The sequence below is a fragment of the Rhinatrema bivittatum genome, chromosome 7 (assembly GCF_901001135.1).
Source record: "Rhinatrema bivittatum chromosome 7, aRhiBiv1.1, whole genome shotgun sequence".
Classification (NCBI taxonomy): domain Eukaryota; kingdom Metazoa; phylum Chordata; class Amphibia; order Gymnophiona; family Rhinatrematidae; genus Rhinatrema; species Rhinatrema bivittatum.
The window spans coordinates 131,309,559-131,317,260 of record NC_042621.1 but is presented as its reverse complement, the minus strand read 5'-3'; positions in this window follow the sequence as shown (position 1 = coordinate 131,317,260).

The window sequence follows — 7,702 nt, the reverse complement described above, 5'->3', positions numbered from 1 at the left end:
TATTGTATCCCACACATCCTGCTCTCTTTCCCATTCTTTTTGGTACTTTCTAAGCAGATCATCAGCATCCTTGAATCACACCAGGTAAATCTTGGAGATCAAGCCTTTATCGAATGTAGTATCAGCTTCTCAAAGATTTTAAGGTTTGTACTACATCCCATTTTATAAGTATTTTATTAAGAAGGCCCTTCAGTTGCAAACATTTAAACATGAGGATATGATTTATATCACATCAGTCTGTTGACTCAGCAAAGGTTGATGTATTTACTTTTTGAAACATTTGTCCAGCTCAGTTCATTGATGGAAATGTTCTTTATTAAAATGCTTGAGGAAAATGAGGAAAAGGGGGTTCCCCCCATAAAAGATAAAATAGGAAATCTGGGAGACCCGGGCACCTACCTTTAATTCCCTGATGATGACCTGGAAGAGTCTAGGCTTCTTGCCCTTCTAGACAAATTTAGATACCTGCCTCATAAAATGAGTCTTAAGCCATCAAATAAGTGCTGGTGATGCCAGGGAACCATGGGATCCTTTTATCATATATGGTGAATGTGTCCGTGATGCAGATTTATTGGTTGAAGATGATATGGATCTATAAGACTATGGACACAAGGCTCTTTGACCATCTTGCTTGGGTTGTTAGCTCCTGAACTGTACCCCTGACAATAAGGAGGGGGGAGGGGAATTTCTCTGATTACGCATCTTTTAGTGGCAGCAGACTGAATTTTGCAGGTCGCTGGAACTTTCCAGTATAACCCTCAGTTGCCTGCTGGCTTAAACAGGTGTGGAAAGAATTTCACCATGGAGCTGTTCACTTTCTGTGATTGAGTGGTAAGCCTTTTTGAAATGTATAGGGAGAAGGCAGAGTTAGCTCTTTTCCTTTTTGGGAGACTCCCAGACCATTTGAACCAAATGCCGCTTAGAGCAAGGTTATCTGCCTAAACATATTTGTGCAAATCTTGATGATCGAGAACATCTAGCCATAAAATAACAACTTTAGCCCTCATCTTCTGCATTTTGTTATTTCTGAGATTTGTTCGTTGACCAGAAATATGATGAAAGTTTAGTTTTTGCATTTGTAGTTATTTATTTATTTATAACTTTTTTTTAATATATATACCGAGGTTCAATTAACAAGATTAATTATCACTTAGTTATGCAATTTTCTAATAAAGATGATTCAAATTAAGAATAAAAAGAAAAGATAACCAGTCACTGGCATCACTGATGCTTTCCTCCCCCAACACCTTGAAGTAAGAATGGCCAGAGGATGCAGCCAATCCCAGGCAGCAAAAGTTATACAGTATGAGGATCACTCTCAGTAGGTCACTTTATACACTAGTGGTGTGCAGAGGAAGAAAATTTCATTCGGTTCAGGTTGATTCATGTTCATCCTGTTTCCAGTCAAATTTTGTTTCTCTTTTTTTTGGGGGGGGGAGGGGGAGGGGGGGTCATTTGTATCTGCAAACTCCACATGCTAATTTGGAAACAAATGATCTGAACATTTTTGGATGAGTCGATGTTTTGGTTCAGTTGCAACCAACTAAACAAAGTCAGCTCATTTGTTGCCTTTTCCACATCTGAATGCACATTCCTGCTGCAGACAGGTAACACTGCGAGTGTCTAGAATATGAGGGGAAGAAAGAGGAACTAAGTGGTGGCAGCCACAGTGAGAGGACACCAAAGGACGATGCCTGATACTCAGAACAAGGAGATAAAAACCCTCTGAGTTAAGCACATTGAGTATAATTTATTTTATTTACTTAGCATTTTTATATACCGATATTCATGTAAAAAATTACACATCACTTCGGTTTACATTAGAACGTGAACTGGCATGTAAGAATGCATTACATCACAACAAGGGATACATTAACTAGGATCAACAAGGCAATAGAAGATGGGCTCTTCCGGAGAGCCGGAGGAAAAAGAGCTAAACAAATTGACTGTACCTAAGGGTACCTAAAAGCTGAAAAGAGTCTTATGTCTAGGGAACCTGAGAAACTGAAAGTGTCATGTACACAGGGTACCTGTATATGGAACTAATCTTCTGAAGAGTGGATGATGGAAGGAACGAATGTATTAAGGGAACGCTTGCTCAAATAGCCAGGTTTTGAGTCTTTTTTTGAAGGTAATCGGGCATTGTTCGCGCCGAAGATCTGGTGGGAGAGCATTCCATTGCTGCGGGCCAGTTGTGGAGAGAGATCGTTTCCTTAATGTGCTTTTTGCGGGGGGGGGGGGGGCGATGAGGGTGTCTCTGTAGGCAGATCTTACCGGTCTGGAGGGTAAGTGCGGACGAAGTGGGATATTAAGATCCAGTGGAGCAGTATTGTGGATGGCTTTGTGTAGGACCATGAGGACTTTGTACATAATTCTGAACTTGATTGTGAGCCAATGTAAGTTCCGTAGGATGGGTGTGATATGGTCTCTTTTATTGGTCTTAGTCAGAATCCTTGCTGTGGCGTTCTGCAACATCTGTAAGGGTTTGCTGGGAGCCCAATCAGAAGCGAATTGCAATAGTCAATTTTTGAGAAGATGATTGCTTGGAGAATTGTGCGGTAGTCTTGGAAGTGGAGGAGAGGTCTCATCCGTTTTAGGACTTGTAATTTAAAGAAACAGTCCTTCGTGGTGTTGTGGATAAATTTTTTTAGATTTAACTGATTATCCATGATGATTCCGAGGTTTCTTACTTGTGTAGATAGAGGGGGGTTGCATTGTGGAAAGCAGATTGTTAGCAGTAATATGATTGGCATCCTGAGAGATGAGGAGGATTTCTGTCTTATTAGTGTTAAGGATGAGGTTGAGGCTTGAGAGCAGGTGGTTGATTGATTTAAGGCAATTGTTCCAGAAGCAGAGGGTTTTGTGAAGGGAGTCTGTAATCGGAATAAAAATTTGCACATCATCGGCATATATGTAGTGAGTTAGCTTTAGGTTGGAAAGGAGCTGACATAGCGGAAGAAGGTAGATGTTGAAAAGGGTAGGGGATAAGGAGGAGCTTTGTGGAACGCCCAGGGATGAACTGACAGGCTGAGATTCTTTATTGTTGATTTTTACCTTGTAGAATCTGTTTGTAAGGAAAGACTTGAACCAATTCAGTGCGGTGCCTTTAATGCCGATGTCGGATAGCCGCTCTAGGAGGATAGCGTGGTTCACAGTGTCAAAAGCAGCTGATAAGTCGAGGTGTATGATCAGACTAGGTTGTTTCTTGTCGAGATTGAGAAGGATGGTGTCTGTTAGAGAGATTAGGAGGGCTTCTGTATTAAGAGATTTACAGAAGCCCTACTGAGAAGGGGCTAGTACGGAAGTCGTACTGAGAAGGGGCTATAATCAATATTCTCTCTCTCTTGAAGACATTCTTGGTACCAGATTCTGCACCTGTTAACCTTACCATCTGAACACCATATTAAACGTTTCCTTTTCTAATTTGGGTAACAATGGAAAGGAAAATTGGTTCTTACCTGCTAATTTTTGTTCCTCGAGTACAACAGCTCAGTCCAGACAAGTAGGTTTTGCATTCCTACCAGCAGATGGAGGCAGAGAATAAAAACTTTTCAAGCACTGCTATATAATCAACGGGCCGATACAGTACAGTGCGCTCCAGTTAGCCTGCGTTTGGATGCGCATTTTCGACGTGCTATTACTGTATAAGGGGTAAAGCTAGCGCGTCAAAAACGCGCGTCCAAACCCCCCCCCCCTGAAACTAATAGCGCCCACAACATGCAAATGCATGTTGATGGCCCTATTAGTTATTCCCGCGCGATACAGAAAGTAAAATGTGCAGCCAAGCCGCACATTTTACTTTCAGAAATTCACGCCTGCCCTGGGGAAGTGTACAGAAAAGCAGAAAAAACTGCTTTTCTGTACACCCTCTGACGCTGTATCATAGCGATATTAAGTCGGAGGCCCCAAAATTAAAAAAAAAATTAAATCGGCTGGCGGCCCACGGGTCAGAAGACGGATGCTCAATTATGCCGGCGTCTGTTTTCCGAACCCGTAGCTGTCAGCGGGTCCAAGAACCGACGCCGGCAAAATTGAGCGTCGGCTGTCAAACCCGCTGACAGCCGCCGCTCCTTCAGACTCTTCCCCCTGTTCTTGGCCCTCTAGTGCAGGTTGGACCTTGGGAGAAAGTGGAGGAGAGGAGTCCCTGGGCTTCCGGAAACATCTTGCTTCTTACTGCATGCCTCCGCCAACTTTACCACACTACCCCCCACCCCCAGGGACCTCTGCAGCGGGTGACCCTCTTCCTGCTGACTGCTCAGCGGAGGTTCCCTCCCCCACCCGAGGCACAGTCCATGCAAAGCATGGAAGAAGTCGGCTGAACCATGCACCACATGCCCTGCAGATTCCCCTATGCTGAGACGTTGGCGCCATTACAAATGTGCATGTGGCCCAATTGCAGCACTGCGTGGTTAAGGCCTGCAGAAGCACGGTTTTCAAAAGAGTCCTGCCGCCAGTGTAAGTCACCCTCCCCTAACTGCTCTGGACCCTGGTGTTATCGAGAGTCGTCACTCTCTCTCCCAGCAGCACTATCAGCTCCCACTGACAAACACACCACCTGTCCAGCCTTTCTAGCAGCTGTCCCCTTCTATTTTTTTTTTTGTTTTTTTTTAATCCAGTTTAAAGGAACAGCACTCATGAATAAGGCACCCCCAGACAAAAGTAATACCTTCCTGAATATGGAAGAAGGCACAGGGGAAGAGACCTCAGAAGGAGAAACGGAGCTAGCCCCCTGACTATCAATTTCTCCAGATGCAGCGGGCAGGGACTAGACAGGGATTGCCATCCCTCCACTCGCCTGGCTCTACTTGAGAGATGGCTCATGAAGGTACCTAACATCTCAGGGAGCACCACTTCTACAAAATCTGATTTCTTCTTTTTAAAAAAAAAATTTTTTCTCAGACTGCAGGTTTGCACCTCTACCATCTGCTGGAGACAGAGAAATACTGAGGGACTGCTGGTGGCACTCTCGGTTATGTAGCAGTACCTAAAAGTTTATTCTCTGCCTCCATCTGCTGATAGGGATGCAAAACCCACTTGTTTGGACTGATCTGGGGTATGAAAAGTAAAAAGTCTCATAAGGAGGAAAAAAAAAAGAAAAGCAAATCCCAAACAGGGTGTTGAAGCCAGGTGATCAACTTCCTCAGTTGTATTCTGTAGTAGCAGGCCATGATTGTAATAGAAACTCAGTTTAAAAGCATGATGCACACAAAATGATTGCCCCACTGTAAAAACTTGAGATCAAAGGCATTGCTAGGTACTTAAAAGATCTGGGATACAGGGCCATAGGTACCCCCCCCCCCCCCCCCCCCCCCCCCCCGATTTTGATAATCAAACTGAAGAATCAGGATCAACTTCCTCACCAAAAATGCATCTATAAACACATTAGACAGTGGTGGCTGTAGACAGAAGGGGACAGTTAGGCATGGAGATGGGCCAGCCAAATCAACATTTCTCCATGTTGTGCCCATCCCCACAACTTAGCTCCTGCCTTTTCTTGCATATTACTGTGCTATTGTTAAGCATGGTGCCATGGTTATCAAAAGGCTCTTTCAGATGAGGTCTCTGGCAGTATCGCTGAGGTTGGTGCTCCCGTGCTGCAGATCATTCACTTTATTTTTTAGGTGTCACATAGCTTCTGGCCTGCTGTTCTGCAGGAACCATGCAAACGGAAAACCCCATTCTTTGGCTCGGTTCACAGTTGAAACCCTTGGCACAGGCCTTGGGCCTGATAATAGACAGGCGTTGCAGGGCAGGCCTAAATTATCCGGCTAAATTAGCTGGATACAACTGAAAATTGGCTAAGTTTACTGGATAACTGTTTCAGAGCTTTGTGTGTGGCTAGATAATTTGATGCAGGCCTGTGGCCCGATTCTCGCCCCAAATATTTAATAAATGGCCTTGCCGAGCCAAAAAGCCCTTCCAAGTGGCTATAAACAAGAGTTGTGATGGCTGCAGGTCAGGCCCTTCCCTTCCCCTTATTCTTTTTTTTTTTTAATGTGTGCCCTTCCCACCTGCAACCTGTGCCTCAGATCTGTGAAGCCCCCATTCGAGAATGAGGTATTTTCTTACCTGCTCCCGGTACTTCCAGTGTTGTTCTGATGGTGGCTACCCTTCCAATGGATGCTTTCAGCATCGTTGTGAATTCACAGCAATGCTGGAAGCTGAAGCTTCTACTGTAGCCCTCTGTCAGAGCAATGATGAAAGCAGGTAAGAAAACAAATCACTCCTTCTGGGGTTTGACAGATTTAAGTATAGGAGGATGAGGGGGAAGTTGCAAAGGGGTTATAGATGGGTGGAGGGTGGAAAGGGGGCCAGGAGGAAGCACAGTTTTTAAAACATGGGAAGGGGGGACTGAATTGTGGACCCTGCCACACTGTACATCACTAGCCATTTGTGGGGGAGGGGGTATCAGTAGGGCCATTTATTGAATATTTGGGAGGGTGAGAAATACTGCAGGCCTAAACATATCGTTATGCATTTATTTATTTATTAAACAGTGCCACTTAACCAGATAACTTTAGAAAAGTATATTTAGTTCAATGTTTATCCTTCTGAATTTATGGGACAAAGAATCCAGCTAACTTTAGCCAGATAATTTGTCTGCTCACTAGCTTACTGAATATGGACCTATTGGTGGTCAGTTGTGGTTCTGTTCTGTTATATTATGCATTGTATGGGACACATTTCCAGGCACAGTTCTACAGGCTGATGAGAAGATTTAGGATAACGTTTGTGACAAGTTATGCTGCCCAAAATGGAATACTACAAAAAGCTGATGCTAGTGAAAAAAAGCCAAGATCCACATAGTTGCTGAAACTGCTGAGAACGGCAAGGCCACTCTTCTATTATTCCTCAGTTTTACCAAAATAAAGGAAAATAGGTTCTTACCTGCTAATTTTCATTCTTGTAGTACCACAGATCAGTCCAGATTCCTGGGTTTTGCCTCCCTGCCAGCAGATGGAGACAGAGAAAGTTTCACTGACACTGTACATTAGAGATGTGAATCGTGTCCTCGATCGTCTTAACGATCGATTTCGGCTGGGAGGGGGAGGGAATCGTATCGTCGCCGTTTGGGTGTTTAGAGTATCGTGAAAATCGTTAAAATCATGAACCGGCACACTAAAACCCCCTAAAACCCACCCCGACCCTTTAAATTAAATCCCCCACCCTCCCGAACCCCCCCCCCCCCCATGCCTTAAATTACCTGGGGGTCCAGCGGCGGTCCGTAGCTAAATCAGGGGAAGGGGGAGGGCAGGAAAACCGGCACACTAAAACCCCCTAAAACCCACCCCCGACCCTTTAAATTAAATCCCCCACCCCCAAATGCCTTAAATTACCCTGGGGTCCAGCGGCGGTCCGTAGCTAAATCAGGGGAAGGGGGAGGGCAGGAAAACCGGCACACTAAAACCCACCCCCGACCCTTTAAATTAAATCCCCCACCCTCCTGAACCCCCCCCCCCCCAATGCCTTAAATTACCTGGGGGTCCAGCGGCGGTCCGTAGCTAAATCAGGGGAAGGGGGAGGGCAGGAAAACTGGCACACTAAAACCCCCTAAAACCCACCCCCGACCCTTTAAATTAAATCCCCCACCCTCCCGAACCCCCCCCCCCAAATGCCTTAAATTACCCTGGGGGTCCAGCGGCGGTCCGAAATGGCCTCCTGCTATTGAAGCGTGTTGTCTTCAGCCGGCACCATTTTGCAA